A 17,567-nucleotide genomic window follows, 5' to 3' on the forward strand; every position below is an offset into this window, starting at 1 on the left:
GCGAAATCATTATAGTAATATAAAATAAAGATGTTTGTATAGTCAAATGGCGGAAATATCATTCAAGCAATAACTGCATTGTTTCCCAGCCACAAATCTTGGAGGGTGCAGGACTTGTAGGACAATCTAATTTGTCCATGTCCTGCAGCTCACCTCAGTCACGGAAAATGTCGCTGCCGTCTTGTAGCCCTACATACATAAGTTTGTTTTTACTGGTGCAACACCTGTTGATAGTCTGTAAGTGTGTCCTCGCACTCCATTGTCATACCAGTGACTCAGTTTCTTGTGGTGGGTACTGTTCGGAAGGTTCTACGAGGATTGCCCAGAAAGTAACGCACCGCATTTTTTTTCTTGGCCGAAAAAAATGCTACGAATGCGAAACGTTACGTATGTATTACTTGAAGTCTCCTTAGTTAGCGCACAAAGTTTCCATCATTTCCGACAAATAGCGCAGCTGCAGGGCAGTTTCAAAAGGCGTCTATAAGTGATGTACGTTACAAGCAACGTGCCGTCATTGAATTTCTCACTGCAGAGAAAAAAGCTGTGAGGAATATTCACAAACGCTTGTGCAAAGTCTATGGAGCATCTGGTGTCGACAGAAGTACTGTTAGTCGCTGGGCACGGAGGGTGAGGTAATCAGAAGGCGGTTCGGCGGAGCTCCACGATTTGCAGCGATCAGGGAAACCATCCACGGCTGTCACACCACACAGGTTGCAGTGAGCTGATGTTGTCATTCGCGAGGACAGAAGCATTACGACTCGGCGGTTGGGGCTGCATCTGTCAATCAGCAAAGGAAGTGTGGATGCAATTATCCTCAGTCTTGGATGTTCAAAAGTATTTGCAAGATGTGTCCCGGTGTGTAAAGTTGGATCACAAGTCGCACAGAAAAAACACTTTTCTTGATTTGTTGCAACGTTTTGAAGCTGAGGGAGAAGCCTTCCTGTCCCGTATTGTGACAGGTGATGAAACCTAGGTTCACCATTTTGAGGCTGAAACAAAACGACAGTCGATGGAATGGCGCCATTCCCACTCCGCACAGAAGAGAAAATTCAAAGCAACTGCTTCCGCCGGTCAGGTCATGATCACCGTGGTCTGGGGCTGTGAAGGTGTGATTGTCATTGATGTGATGCCAAGAGAAGCATATATCAACACATTAACAAAACTCGAGACGCGCTTCCGGTGTCTTCGGCGCCACAGCAACCCAGGAGATGCTTTGCTGCAATACAATAACGCTCGGCCCCACACAAGTCTGAGGACTGCTGAACACATCGCAAAAAAGGGTTGGGCAGTGTTACCCCATCCACCTTACAGCCCTGACCTAGTCCCCTCGGACTTCCACTTGTTTGGGCCATTAAAGGATGACATTTTGAGGACGATGGGGAGGTGATTCACACAGTGAATCACTGGTTCCGCCACCGGGACAAGGATTGGTACTGACAGGGCATATAAGCCCTTGTTTCGCACTGGAGGAATGCCATAGAACGGGATGGAGATCACGTGGAAAAATAGGGTGCCTAGGTAAAACACCATTCTTTAGTGTCTGTAATTCTCATTATGTTCAATAAAGAATTGTTGGAGTAAAAATGCGGTGCATTACTTTGTGGACAACCCTCGTATGTCCGCACGGTTCGTGAAGCTGCTTCTGGATTTGATTCCTATTGGAAACTTGCTCTCCGCGCGGTACATTACATACATTTTTTCGTCGAATGAGTATTTGAACCTTCCCGCGTGTTCTATTGCTGATCGTCGAATACATTGAGCAGCAGAACTAGATGTTGTATACAGTTACCCAACGCTGTAGCCTTTCTGCTGCCAGTTGTTAAATGGCATGTTTCATTCAGAATAACATCCACTTTACCCATATCGGCAGATCTATTTCAGACTTGGCTGGCATACTACGCAGTGGAAAAGCACAGGGCCTTACCATTTGTTGTGAGGGCAGTAGGATTTGCTCTCCACTTCTGCAAGTAAGTTTCTTCAGAATCGTGTGCGTCGTTGGTCCTTTCTTAGCAATTTGGATGCAGTGATTTTCATAGGTCAAGGACCTGGCAAGAAGTACTTCTAGATATTAAGAAGTTTTTTATGTATATAGACTGAAGCGGCAAGTGAAAATTTCTACCGAAGCCGGGAATCGAACTCGGGTCTCCTACTTACTAGGCTTGTGCGTTAGTCACTAAGCCACCTTGGCACAGCATTTCACACAACTGCACGGATAACCCTGGCACGCCTGCCTCCTTGATCCAAATTCTTATTGCCGCCATCCATCTACTTTAAATTCCTCTTTACACACGAACAGAATTGCCGGGGCTCTCCGTATTCTGGAATAACACCTCAGAATCGAATGTAAATAGCGCATTCAGCGTGAAACCCAGGTGCAGGTACTTGTACAAATGAAATTACACAATATCCGAGATTTTATTGGTCTCATACAGATATGATTTTATGTATATAGATTGAATCAGCGAGTGAAGATTTGTACCAAGGCCGGGAATCGAACCGAGTCTCGTGCTTACTAGACAGGTGCGTTAGCCACTAGTACACATCTTAACTGAACTGCAATGTCTTGCAATCACGACCCATGCTAACCTATACAGAACATTGCCAGAATGTGGTCTCCAAACTTGTCCCTGTCGCTGCATCGTACAGCTCGTCAGCCCCTCTATCGAAGGGTCACGGCTCGGCAGAACATACACTTATAGAATTAATTGTGCGGTCTAGTTCGCACGCCTGCACAATATGTGTCAAAATGAGGAGACAAGGATTATATTCATTTAGTCCGTTTTCCCACATCCACTGCGCACTGGTAGGACCATACCATGTCGGTAAGGAGCAGAAGAAAGTATAACAGATGTACTCGGCTATCTATCTTAACTGCTAAACTTTGGATAAACGATGTTTTTCTAAGGAAATAGTGCTGAGTAAATTTAGAGAACCGGTATTCCATGTAAGAATGTAACATCTTTGCCGCCTTCACTATGTATCCCCCGCAGACAAGGAAGATAAGGTAACAGAGCTTAAGGGTGGTAAGAAGGTATACGAGGGCTATTCAGAAAGTAAGTCCGCTCGGTCGCGAAATGGAAGCCACTGTGAAAATCCGCTGAAGCTTTGCACAGGCGTGTTGGACAGTGTCTCTACCGCGCCCGGCGATCGCGTCACGTGGCTCTTTCCAGATCAGAGTGCACAGTGAGCACGTAAAGATACCTAGAAAATAGCACCTCCCGCCAGATATGAGGGGCTGGTGAGAGATTTCGCCTGATGTCATGCAGCTCATAAACACAAGTGTCATGCAGTTCCTTCTCGACCGCACTCTGCAGGGGCAATGAAGATGCTCCTGCAGCGTTTTCGATGGGAAGCGTTTTTATTACCCACAATACAGTCCGTAACTGGATTCCCCAGAGTTTCATTTCTGTTCACATGAACCGCTGGCTTTGAAAACAACATTTTGGCACAGTTAATGAGCTGTAGACGAGCGCAGAGTATTGACGGAAAGCACAGGCGGCTGCCTGCTATGACGAGAGTACTGGAAAGTTGGCACAACTCTAAGACTCGGAGCGGCGACTATATAGAGAAGTAGCTGGAAGGTGTAGTTAACTGTTGCAAATAAAACATTTTTATTTTCAGAGTTGTTTCCATTTCGCGACCAATCGGAACTTACTTTCCGAATAGCCCTCATATAAAGGGGGGGGCCAGAAACTGTCTGAAAAGCTTGTAATAGTGTTGGCAGGGTACGTTACGCTGAGAAATAGTAAAGAAAAAACTAGGTACTTTGTGACGTTTTCGAGTAAATTAGCTGTGAAATTAGCCAATTAGGCCGTTGCGCGCCGTAGGGACGGTGCCGTCAAACGTGTTTACTCGCTTGGGTCCCTACAACCGAACAAGAGAGTTATGTAAAAAGTGGACATGCGACTGTAGTAAGGATAGAACCCTAGCCAAAGGCTAAGCGGTCTCGTGCTCTTATCTACAATATGAGAACAGCTGGCACTAACTGCATCTAGCGGGCTGCTTGATTTTGCGCGCGCATGGGCCTGATTGGCTAACTTCAGTGCTAATTAACTCGGAAACGGTACAACTTATCAATCTTTTGACTGGTTTGATGCGATCCGCCACTAATTCCTCTCCTGTGCCAAACTCTTCACCTCAGAACAGTATAAGGGGCAGTCGAATGAAAACGAGACAAATGGGAAAAAGTAACTGTTCACTGTTCCAAAAGGAATCGCCGTAACTGTTAATACGTTTAACTTACTGTGATTCAAGACGGTCAGTGCCTTCAAGGAAAACTGTGGTTGCCTTTGGAACCACGATTGTACCCAGGAGTGCAACTGTTTGTCCGAGGCAAATCGATGGCCACGAATGTCTTCGGCGGGGCACCAAAAATACGGAAATCGCATGGCGAGAGACCGGGACTGTATGGAGGACGTGTAAGGCCTTCCCAGCGGGCGGGCCCACGTGTTGCCAAGGTTGTTTAGACTACGCAGCAGAAGTTTAGCTGCGAAGCCCTTACACATACTCCATACAGTCCCGATCTCTCCCCATGCGATTTCCATTTTGTTTGGTGCCCTGGAGAAAGACATTCGTGAGCGTCATTCGCTTCAAACGAAGAAGTGAACGCCTGGGTACAATTAAGGCTCCATAGGCAACCGGAAACATTTTTCCATGAAGAAACTGACTGCCCTGCTCCACAGTGGGATAAATTTATTAACAATTACGGCGATTACTCTTGAAAAAATGAACAGCTGAATTGCTTTCTTCTCTCTGTCTTGTTTTCATTTGACTGCCCCTTATACATACAATGATCGGCCAGAACATTATGACCATCTACCTATTATCCGGCATGTCCACCTTTGACATGGAGAACAGCGGCAACGTGTCGTGGCGTGAAAGCAATAGGAACTTGGTAGGTCGCTGGAGGGAGTTAGCACCATATCTACACACACAAGTCGCCTAATTTCCGATTCTGGGGAGGGAAGGGGGGGGGGGGCGATGAGCTCTGACGCCACGTTCAATCACATCCCATGTGTGTCTGATCGGGCTCAGATCTGGTGAGTTGGGGAACCAGCACATCAATTGGAACTCGCCACTGTGTTCTTTCAACAACTCCATCACACTCATGACCTTGTGATTTGGCACATTATCTTGTTGAAAAAAGCCACTGCTGTCGGGAAACATGACCGTCATGAAGGGGGGTGCAGCCGTTTACGTGGATGGCAACCAGTGTAGGAGTCATGGTGCCTTGTACGAGCTCCACTGGACTCATGGATGCCCACATAAATGTTCGCCAGTGCATAATGGAGCCGCCGTCAGCTTGTCTCTTTCCTGCAGCACAGGTGTCAAGGAGCTGTTCCACTGGAAGGCGACAGATTCGCACCCTTCCATCGGCATGATGAAGAAAGTGTCGGGATTCATTAGACAATGAAACACTCTGCTCACTGCGCCAACGTCCAATGCCGATGGTCACGTGCCCATTTCAGTCGTAGTTGCCGATGCTGTGGTGTTAACATTGGCACATGCATGGGTGGTCGGCTGTGGAGGCCCATAGTTAGGGGTATTCGGTGCACTGTGTGTTCATACGTATTTGTACTCTGCCCAGCATTAAAGTCTGATGTTAGTTCCGCCACAGTTCGCCAACTGTCTTCTTTTACCAGTTTGCCCAACCTACGACGTCCGACATCTGTAATGAGGAGTGGCCGCCCAACCCCACGAGATCTGGACGAGGTTTCACAACGTGTTGAAGATACTCACCTCGAACACCCAACAAATCGTGCAGTTTCCGAATTGCTCGTGCCGAGTATGCCATCACAGTCTGTCCTCGGACAAACTCGGATAGATCGTGCACCTTCCCCATTCTACCTACACACGGACAGCACGCTCACTGATACCAGTACTATGAGCGCTGTGCGTGTGTCTAGCAATCATTTCTTGCTGCTATCGCCTGGACGGGTTTGTATCTATAAAGGTCAGTGGTCGTAATGTTCCGTCTGATCAGAGTAAATATGTCATATCAGAATACTGGTATGTCTTTGATTCGCATAAATGTATATGTTGAAATGTTCGTTTTAATCATTTGTGATAAACAACCACCCACTGTAGCCCTTCTGTATCGCCACCACCTTTTTCTCTTTCAATTTCTGTGTGTATAACGATGTTAACCGTCTAGAATTTTAACAGCATAGACGTTCTGACCAGAGTATACAGGGATATCACGCTTCACGAGCTAAACTGTTTCATCATTGTCATATACAAAAATTGTTCATTATGGTTAGGAGGTATTAAAAGTCTAGCGATATGCCCCACTCGGTCTGCATTCTTCATGGAAAAGTGTAACCCTGCAGTGTGGAAACTGTGGAATACGATCTTGTAGGGTTTTCTGCATCTACAATCTATGAAATCCACCCCGACCATGTGAAATTTTAAACAATAGTGTTCTTTGCGGATACTAACCTCCACAATTTATTATTAGCTGGCAAATTAATCATTATGGTGTAAAGAACACTCAGTATAGTTTAGGAAGGGGCACATGTCTATCTGTGAATTACGTCATTACATCCAGTGAAAGCCAGGTTTATTACTCGTTCCAGCCGATTCGGCAAAGAAACAAGTAAGTTCTTGCTGCAGTCCGAAAATCCTGGATTTTGAAAGAGAAGGTAATGAATCTTCCTTGCTAGTTGCTAAAACGAACGGTGTTCTGACAAGTAGTTTGTAGAGAAATTCGCGCTGGTCTCAGAGGCGCTTAAAACATTTGACAGCTGCCACTCTAAGACGCCCGTCTTTTATCACAGCTGGAGACGCAGCTAAAGAACGAGAATTGCTAATGTTGGAAAGCTCTGTGTTCAGCCACTAGAAAACACTTTTACCTAAAAAAATAGTCTTGTGCATGGATTGGAGCAGTAATGAAGTGATGAATGACCGCATTGAAAAACTGTTGATGTAATGAAATAATTTGAACACTTTTTGTAGATCGAACGTTGTGCCTATCTGTACTCATTGATTAATACACTATTGGCCATTAAAATTGGTGAACCACGAAGATGAAGTGCTACAGACGCCAAATTTAACCGACAGGAAGAAGATGCTGAGAGAAAATGATTAGCTTTTCAGAGCATTCACATAAGGTTTTCGCCTGTGGCGACACCTACAACGTGTTGACATGAGGAAAGTTTCCAACCGATTTCTCATACACAAACAGCAGTTAACCGGCGTTGCCTGGTGAAACGTTGTTGTGATGCCTCGTGTAAGGAGGAGAAATGCATACCATCACGTTTCCGACTTTTGATAAAGGTCGGATTGTAGCCTATAGCGATTGCGGTTTATCGTATCGCGCTGTTGCTGCTCACGTTGGTCGAGATCCAATGACTGTTAGCAGATTATGGAATCGGTGGGTTCAGGAGGGTAATACGGAACGCCGTGCTGGATCCCAACGGCCTCGTATCACTAGCAGTCGAGATGACAGGCATCTTATCCGCATGGCTGTATCAGATCGTGCAGCCACGTCTCGATCCCTGAGTCAACAGATGGGGACGCTTGCAAGACAACAACCATCTGCACGAACAGTTCGACGACGTTTGCAGCAGCAAGGACTATCAGCTCGGAGACCATGGCTGCGGATACCCTTGACGTTGCATCACTGACAGGAGCGCATGCAATGGTGTACTCAACGACGAACCTGGTTTCACGAATGGCAAAACGTCATTTTTTTTCGGATGAATCCAGGTTCTGATGGTCGCATCCGTGTTTGGCGACATAGCGGTGAATGCATATTGGAAGCGTGTATTCGTCATCGCCATAATGGCGTATCTCCCGGCGTGATGGTATGGGGTGCCATTGGTTACACGTCTCGGTCACCTCTTGTTCGCATTGATGGCACTTTGAACAGTGGACGTTACATTTCAGATGTGTTACGACACGTGGCTCTACGCCTCATTCGATCCCTGCGAAACCCAACATTTCAGCAGGATAATGCACGACCGCATGTTGCAGGCCCTTTACGGGCCTTTCTGGATACAGAAAATGTTCGACTGCTGCCCTGGCCAGCACATTCTCCAGATCTCTCATCAATTGAAAACGTCTGGTCAATGGTGGCCGAGCAACTGGCTCGTCACAATACGCCAGTCTCTACTCTTGATGAACTGTGGTATCGTCATGAAGCTGCATGGTCATCTGTGCCTGCACACGCCATCCAAGCTCTGTTTGACTCAATGCCCAGGCGTATCAAAGCCGTTATTACGGCCTGAGGTGGTTGTTCTGGGTACTGATTTCGCAGGATCAATGCACCCAAATTGCGTGAAAATGTAATCACATGTCAGTTCTAGTATAATATATTTGTCCAAAGAATACCCATTTATCATCTGCATTTCTTGTTGGTGTAGCAATCTTAATGGCCAGTAGTGTAGTTCCAGTGAGCACAATCCTGAAAGTGAGACAAAAGAGTATCTGACGAACTGATACTGTGAAGGATGTCGTAGAATCCCACAGAGAAGAAAGTATTAGGTCAGCTTCTTTCTAATGTAATATTATTCATCAGTTTCAAAGATATCTTAGTGTCAGTTTTCTCTAGTTATTTATCAATGGAAAAAATTATCTTGTGATATTGATGACTGGAAGAAATTCTTCATTTTGATCTGTCCCGGTTGCTCTCGTGAGTGATGTGTGTTTAATGTTCAATAATGGTACAATGTAGTAATCACAAACTAAGCGCCACCGTCTTCTCCCTACTTGCTGGCAAGAAAATGTCTCCCATATCCAGGATTGTCATCCTACTTTCATTCAGGTACTACCTCAAACATAGAGGGTTATGCCTGATTACCTGAGCGTCATTAGAAGACTATTAAAGAAATATAATTCATTCTCAAAAGAAGCGGCTTACAAAACAATTGTTCAACTGTTTCTTGATTTTATCAGATAGGATTAATCGAAGACAAACAGAGAGAATATACAATGAAGGACTGCGCTTTCGTCACGGAATCTTTTAGTAGGCGTTAGCGATCAAGATATGTGGTAGTAGACGCTACATGTGAACCACTGACAATTACGGAGAGATTTGTTACTGAAATTCCAAGGGAGTATTTTCCAGGAAGACCCGGGAAACAAATTATGTCCTCCTACATTCTTCTCGTGAAATTACCACAACGAGAAAATGGGGAGGTTTGCCGACATACCCACGCGCCATTCGCGAATGAAACAGGGAAGGCAGCAGATGAAAGTGGTACCAGAAGTACTCTCTGGCACGCACTGCAAGGAGATTATATATGTAGAGTGTAAAAATATCGCGATTCTTGCTTATTAGACTTATTTAATGTCGATCTGTTGTGAAAGTGCACAATACACAACTCGGCAAGTTTTAACTAAATGGTAAAGCCAGCTTTAACCGTTGTGCATAAACAATGCGCCGTTGATGGAACATTTAATTGAAATAATGTTATTGTGGTCATCAGTCTGAAGACTGGTTCGATGCATGCTAGCCTATGTTGTCCGAGCTTTTTCATCCTACTCATCTCCGATAATCTTCATGCTATTGAATCTGCTTACTGTAGTCTTCAAACCATGGTCTCCCTCCGCAGTTTTACCCAACCCCCCCCCCCCCCCCCCGTCCTAATCTCACGCACAAGCATACACTTCCCTTAATTTCCGAACTAACTATTCCTTGATTACTCCGGATTAATGCTATCCCCTCCTTTAGCCAACTTGTGGCACAAATTTCTTTTCTCCTAGAATCAATTCAGTACTTTTTCATTAATCTTCCTAACTATACATCTAAGCTTTATTATTCTGCTGTTGCAGTGAGTTCAAAAGCATATCCTCTTGAATGAGCTGTATCGTTCACGTATCACTTCTATAAACTCCAGAAAAGTCCTCCTAACACTTAAATTTATACCAGATGTTAAAAAATGTCTCTTTTTCCTTAGAATTGCCGATCTGCGTGTTATACACTAAGGTGAAAAACGTCATGGGATACCTCATAATATCGTGTCGGACCTCCTTTCCCCTCCGTAGTTCAGCAACAGGATGTGGCATGGGCTCAACAAGTCGTTGGAAGCCCCGTACAGAAATATTGAGGCATGCGATTCTATAGCCGCCCATAATTGCGAAAGTGTTGCCGGTGCAAAATGTTGCGCACGAACTGACGTCTCGATTATGCCCCATGTCGATCGATCTTGGTCGCCAAATCATTTGCTCAAATTGTCCAGAATGTTCTTCAAAGTAATCGCAAACAATTGTGCACCCAGTGACATAGCGCTTCACTGCTTGGGAACATGAACTCCATAAATGGCTGCAAACAGCCTTCATGTAGCCGAACATAATCATTTCCTATCAATGATCGGTTCATTTGGACCAGATGGTCTGGTCTGTTCTTTGTAAACACATCCCATATCATTATGGAGCCACCAGCAGCTTGCACAGTGCGTTGTTGACAATTTGGTTTCAGGCCTTCGTGGGGTCTGCGTCACAATCAAACACTACCATTAGCTCTTGCCAACTGAAATCGGGACTCATCTGACAAGGCCGCGGTTTTCCAGTCGCCTAGGATTCAGCCGATATGGTCGCCATCCCAGAAGAGGCGCTGAAGGCGATGTGCTGTTAGCAAAGGCATTCGCATTGGCAGTCTGCTGCCACAGTCCATTAACGCCAAATTTCGCTGCATTGTCCTATGGGTTATGTTCGTCGTACGCCCCACTTTGATTTCTGCAGTTATGTCGCGCAATGTTGCTTGTCTGTGAGCACTGGCTGCTCTCGGTTGTTACATGAAGGCTGTCGACAACTGCATTGTCCGTGGTGAGAGGTAATGCTCAGCACATTCTTGACATTGTAGATCTCGGAACATGGATTTCCGAGATGATTTCCAAAACTGAATGTCCCATGTGTCCTGCTCCAACTACCATTCCGCGTTCAAAGTCTATTAATTCCCATCGTGTTGCCATAATCACATCGGACACCTTTTCACATGAATCATGTGACAGCTTCACCAATGCCCTGCCCTTATATACGTTGGTACGCGATATTACCTCCCTCTGTAAACGTGCATATCGCTATCCCATGACTTTAGTCACCTCAATGTAACTTTGTCGGTCCTGGTAGTCTAAAGGTAAAGCACGTACTGCACTACGGAAATTTTCAGTCTGCCTTGTCTAGCCTTCTCCTCTCATCACTATGAACGATACGTGGTTCTGATTCCACGGAAATCAGTAGGCCCACTTTCCTCGATAGATTAGGGACATTCAAATCGCCGAAATCGTAACGAATTAAAAGACTAGCACCAGGACATCGACCCACGCAGTTATTATTATTATTATTATTATTATTATTATTATATCCTCTGTACTTCGGCTATTATAATTTATTTTTCTGTCCACATAGAAAAACTCGTCGACTATTTTTCGTGTCTCGTTTCCTAATCTAATTTCCTCACCATCGCCTGATTTAATTTGACTACACTCAGTTACCCTTGTGTATTACGTTCGGTGATTTATCTTATAGACTCTTTTCAACCATTGGGTACAACTTATCTTCCAGGCCCTATGCCGCCTGTGACAGAATTACAGTGTCTTCGGCTTAAACTTTTTATTTCTTCTCCCTGAACTTTAACTGCCTCTTCAAATTTCTCCTTGATTTCCTTTCCTGCTCGCTTAGTGAACATATGGGCATTGGCTACAGCCCTGTCTCACTCCCTTCTGAATTACATTTTTCCTTTCGTACTCTTCGACTCCTATAACTGCAGTCCGGCTTCTTACATTGCACAAGACCTTTCGCTCTCTGCCTTTTATCACCACTGTCTTCAGAATTTCAAAGAGTTTATTCCAGTCAACATTGTCAAAAGCTGAAAACAGTTTGTGGTTTCCGTCGCCGGTCACAAGTACTCTTATTCATGCTGCTCTCCACGAATAACGAGATATTCATTCGTGTATTAATTCATGATTGATGGTCTGTATTTCACCGGAGAAAGAGAATTGGACTCATGCCCCCAAGCGTCGCAAGGGTTGACTGCTCTGCACACAGACGTTTTCCTGTACGGGCTCTTTGGCGATTGCTAAACGAGAGTTGCGTGGGGCGCCAGCGTGGTCAAGGTCTGGAGACCATTAACGCGATCCTTGCGCACAATGGTGGAAAGTCAACCGAGGCGTGGACTTCCCTTCATCTGCAAGTGGCCTCTGATCGCGACCCACACCAATAAACAGCGTGTACAGTCGCTGACTACGATTTGTCTGAGCTACGGTGCCAGAGAAAAAGAGCTGCACAGTGATGCAGATCATGGGCTGCACGCTGTTTTTTTCTATGTCGTCCTTGTACATTCTTTCTCCCAGATATGGCACACATAGCAACCGTCTACGACGATATTCTTCGAATTGTTATAAGGGACGTGGCACTATTGGACCGTCCTTGCCCTGACATTCATGGTGTCCGAGATGTCTTCGTATCTCACTCAAAATTCTAAAATTAAGGAACCAGTTATTTTACCAGTAACGCCCCCCTCCCCCCGTCCACCTCGATTTTTTAACGAATCGAAGTCCATGTAGAAAACAGCTTGTAACACATCTGATTATTTTACAAACAAATTAATGTGCTTAATATTCGAATTTAAGCATTTAAAACTCGTTATGACTGGAGACGCGAAACCCCAATTATGTCAGTTTTATTACTTTGAAATTATTTCCGTTTTAATAAAAGCTAATTTTTCATGTATCTCAATGTGTATGTCGTCCTGTTTCGTGAACTGTGTATCAGGTAAATTCAGTGGTATATGTGGATACTGTCTGCAAGGTGTGTTGCGAATATAGTTAGTAATGAAGAAGTGAGAAGTTTACTCATGCCCGATACTGAAGCTTTATTATGAAAATTTAGTAAGCGATGAATTTTTTTCTTTAATTATTTTGCGGACGTTTCATCGAGAAAAAATTTCGAAAAGGTTTGAAATGACGCGTAAGGTTTGTTGAAAGTCCGTAAGTACTCTCATTCTCAAATAATGGCTGAAATAAGTCTGCGTAATTTCCGCGCCATGAGTTCCACTGGCTCAAGACATATACTGTATATAGTTTCTAACTTTAATACTTGACTTATTATGTTAATCTTTAACATAAGATTATACCTCTTAACGTGTAGATTATGATATGTTACATTCGACCAGGAACTATAAGAGATAAAACTTCCTGGCAGATTAAAACTGTGTGCCGGACCGAGACTCGATCTCGGCACCTTTGCCTTTTGCGGTCAAGTGCTCTACCATCTGAGCTACCCAAGCACGACTCACGACCGGTCCTCACCCCTCCACTTCCGCCAGTACCTCGTCTCCTACTTTCCAAACTTCACAGTAGGTCTCCTGCGAAACTTGCAGAACCAGCACTCCTGGAAGAAAGGAGTTCTGCAATTTTCGCAGGAGAGGTTCTGTGGAGTTTAGAAGGTAGGAGACGAGGTACTGGCGGAAGTGGAGGGGTGAGGACCGGTCTTGAGTCGTGCTTGGGTAGCTCAGTTGGTAGAGCACTTGACCGCAAAAGGCAAAGGTGCCGAGATCGAGTCTCGGTCTGGCACACAGTTTTAATCTGCCAGGAAGTCCATAGAAGCCGTTGGATAGACAATCTTCAGATGCGATCAGTTGACCGTCTTAGCCGTTTAGTAATATACGAGGGGCGTTGAATAAGTAATTCAATACAGGTTTTACTGAAAGCAGGTTGCTGTTATTCGGGATTCCAATACACCATATTATTTTCCACTCTCCTGGCTACAGAGCCCTATTTTTCAACAAAATCTCCGTTCATTGCGACGGCCTTACGCCATCTTACTGGGACCGCCTGTCTGCCCGCATGGTCTCTAGTGGTCGACGGCGCAGCCAACGTCGTGCTGCATCAATAACGTCATCATCATCATCGACCTGCTGCTTCATTGGACCAAACAGATGGACGACGGAAGGTGCGAGATCCGGGGTTATAGGGTGTATGAGGAAGAACAGTCTATTGAAGATTTGTGAGCTCCTCTCGGGTTCGCGTAGTTGTGTGAGGCCTTGTGTTGTTCAGTTCAGCAGCGAGGTGTTTGATTGTGAGCCGTCGATCAATTGGAGTAAGAGTATCTGCACGTTCCAACATTGCAGGACTCACAACTATGCGAGGCCGGCCGGCACGCAGGAGATCGGACAGTTTTATGCGACCTTGTGGCAGTAGTCAGACACTCCTTGCCCAACGACTCACGGTGCTTTTGTTCACTGCTAGGCCTCCGTAGACATTCTCCAAGCGCCTGTGAATATGTACGATGATATGGTTTTTTGCCAAAAAGAAACTCGATGACAGCTCTCTGCGTGGAACGCACCTCCGTCACAAACGCCACTTCGAAGGCTACGTATAGCGCCGACACATATCGGAACTTCGTGAAACCATAGGGGCTAGCGAAGAAAAACGTGTGTTGCATTACTTACTGCATGCCTCTCGTAAATTGGAATCCTTGCTTTGATGCTGACAAAAAGCACTGTTGTCAGTATTGTTTTGTTTCAGTATAGCATATTTTAGTTTTGAAGCCATGACTGATACGAGGGAAAACGTTTACATTGTTGAAGAGCGATTGGTGGCGTGTGTATAGGTGCACGACCGTCTAAAGACAGGTCAAAGAGTGACAGAGATAATGAGTAGGTTTGTAAATAGCGTTGGCATGACGCCACCTGGTAGAACAACCCTGTTTAATTCGGAGGAGTGAAAATCTCATTCTGGAAACATCCCCCGGGCTGTGGCTAAGCCATGTCTCCGCAATATCCTTTCTTTCAGGAGTGCTAGTTCTGCAAGGTTCGCAGGAGAGCTTCTGTAAAGTTTGGAAGGTAGGAGACGAGGTACTGGCAGAAGTAGAGCTGTGAGGACGGGGCGTGAGTCGTGCTTGGGTAGCTCAGTTGGTAGAGCACTTGCCCGCGAAAGGCAAAGGTCCCGAGTTCGAGTCTCGGCCCGGCACATAGTTTTAATCTGCCAGGAAGTTTCAGTTAGTAAAGTATTTACTGTTTCAAAAGTCATCACTGTAACTATCAGTACATTTATCCCATTGTGGGACAAGAGCGTAAATGCCTTCGTGGAAAAATGTTTGCGGTGGCTACGGAACCAGGATTGTACCCAGGCATGCACCTCTTCTTCCGAAGAAAATCAACAGCTGCGAATGTCTTTCTTCAGGATCCAAAAATATAGAAATCACATGGTCAGAGAATGCCACAATTAACGCACAACGATACGTGGACACTTTGCAAAAATTGGAGCGCACCATCAATTCCAAACGCCCAGGACTGTTGACGGTCGGCATCAGTGAGTTGCAAAATAATGCTACGATTTCGACATTTTTGGAGCGCGAAAGGAAAACTCGCATCGAAGTTGGTTCCATAGGCAACCAAACATTTTTCCACGAAGGCATCGACCGCCTTCTCTTACAATGAGATAAATGTATCAACAGTTATGGCGATTACTTTTGAAATAATAAACCATTTACTTACTTTTTTTCCAACTCCCTCGTTTTCAGCTGACTGTCCCATAAGATTTTGTCCATGAGAAAAAGTTATACAGTTGTAATTATCACCTCAAAACATCAATTTATGTAATTATTTTCATGCATGGAACGGTACCTGTCTGCAGTCTTGATACATACTGAAACTTCCGCGCCAAACTGCCGGAACACGACGTTATAGTAACCAAAATAAACCGGCGCAGCCCATTCATTGCGGCAATCCCCGTTCAGTATTTGCAGAGGAACAACACTGCAACAATCTATGATGATGATGAGTTAGAAGTTCGCGGCGACATTGTACCACCATATGACACAGTGATTAAGTGGCGCAAATGCTTTCAACTATGATCGGGCAAGTCTTAATGACGAAGAACCAAATAGCTGACCATCTCTTCATGAAGAACCGGAAATCACATTCAAGGCGATAGTAAAGAAAGTGAAAATCAGTCGCAAATCAATTTTCAACATCCTGTACGACATTTTAAACACAAAAAAGGTCGCTGATCGCTGGGTACCGCTACTGCTCACACCCATTCAAGAAACCTGCCGAGTCGAGGCAAGAGCGGGAAAGTTGTAGATGCGCCAGGCCAATACAGATGACTTCCTTAGCCGCCTAACCAACCTAACTTGGAGAAAAATAAGCGGAGCAAGTATTGAAAACACGTGGATTCAGCACCAGCGAAAAAGGTGAAGATCTAACAACGCGCAGAGTGATTCTGAATGTTTTTTTAAAAATACGTTATAAGTTCGCAAGAGGCAAACCGTCGTCAAGACCAATCGTCATGGGATTTGCCCAAGGGTGTGTTTTTGCTACAAGATAACGCCCCAACCCATTCTGCGCAGGACAGTCAAACATGGTGCTTCTTTAAGTAATCACATTTTACAACCCAGCTTCCTTAGCTCTGATTTCGTGATAAAGCATTCAGTGACTTCTTCCTCTTTCCTCGAATGGAGAAACAATTGCCTAAGAGGTATTTCGTAGACTGTTGTTGTTGTGGTCTTCAGTCCTGAGACTGGTTTGATGCAGCTCTCCATGCTACTCTATCCTGTGCTAGCTTCTTCATCTCCCAGTACCTACTGCAGCCTACATCCTTCTGAATCTGCTTAGTGTATTCATCTCTCGGTCTCCCTCTACGATTTTTTACCCTCCACGCTGCCCTCCAATGCTATATTTGTGATCCCTTGATGCCTCAGAACATGTCCTACTAACCGGTCCCTTCTTTTTGTTAAGTTGTGCCACAAACTCCTCCCCAATTCTATTCAATACTTCATCATTAGTTATGTGATCTACCCATCTAATCTTCAGCATTCTTCTGTAGCACCACATTTCGAAAGCTTTTATTCTCTTCTTGTCCAAACTATTTATCGTCCATGTTTCACTTCCATACATGGCTACACTCCATAGAAATACTTTCAGAAACGACTTCCTGACACTTAATTCTATACTCGATGTTAACAAATTCCTCTTCTTCAGAAACGCTTTCCTTGCCATTGCCAGTCTACATTTTATATCTTCTCTACTTCGACCATCATCAGTTATTTTGCTCCCCAAATAGCAAAACTCCTTTACTACTTTAAGTGTCTCATTTCCTAATCTAATTCCCTCAGCATCACCCGACTTAATTCGACTACATTCCATTATCCTCGTTTTGCTTTTGTTGATGTTCATCTCATATCCTCCTTCCAAGACACTGTGCATTCCGTTCAACTGCTCTTCCAAGTCCTTTGCTGTCTCTGACAGAATTACAATGCCATGGGCGAACCTCAAAGTTTTTATTTCTTCTCCATGGATTTTCGTAGACTACTATGAGGTTATTTTTGAGGTGGAAGGTTCCTAAACAGCCAAAGTCACGAGCTTCATGACCCAGGTCTCCTCAGGTGGTCCATAGTTAGGAATAAATGTGTCGCAGGTGAAGATGTAGGGGAGGACTAACAGCATCATCACACTGAACCCCTGTTTAAACTTTGAGTGCGTGTAACGGACGCGCTTCGCTCGCTACCCGTAAAGCTAGCCATACACTTAACTGCATGTTTCGTAAGTACACAAGATCAAGCGTGATATCCCAAGTGTAATTGAGTGCTGGAATAAATTTGTACAAATATCATGACTGTACGAG

At 44.8% G+C, this 17,567-nt stretch overlaps 1 protein-coding gene and 1 non-coding gene across 3 annotated transcripts in view; both read left to right on the forward strand.

The window, feature by feature from the left end:
- LOC126161654 (long-chain-fatty-acid--CoA ligase 4) overlaps positions 1-17,567 on the forward strand; it is a 283,314-nt gene that overhangs the window by 51,978 nt on the left and 213,769 nt on the right. The gene's annotated exons all lie outside the window — the stretch shown is intronic.
- Trnas-cga (transfer RNA serine (anticodon CGA)) lies at positions 14,839-14,913 on the forward strand. The gene has a single exon. It is a non-coding gene; the product is annotated as a tRNA-Ser (tRNA).

The sequence above is a fragment of the Schistocerca cancellata genome, chromosome 2, assembly GCF_023864275.1.
Source record: "Schistocerca cancellata isolate TAMUIC-IGC-003103 chromosome 2, iqSchCanc2.1, whole genome shotgun sequence".
NCBI classification, from domain to species: Eukaryota; Metazoa; Arthropoda; class Insecta; order Orthoptera; family Acrididae; genus Schistocerca; species Schistocerca cancellata.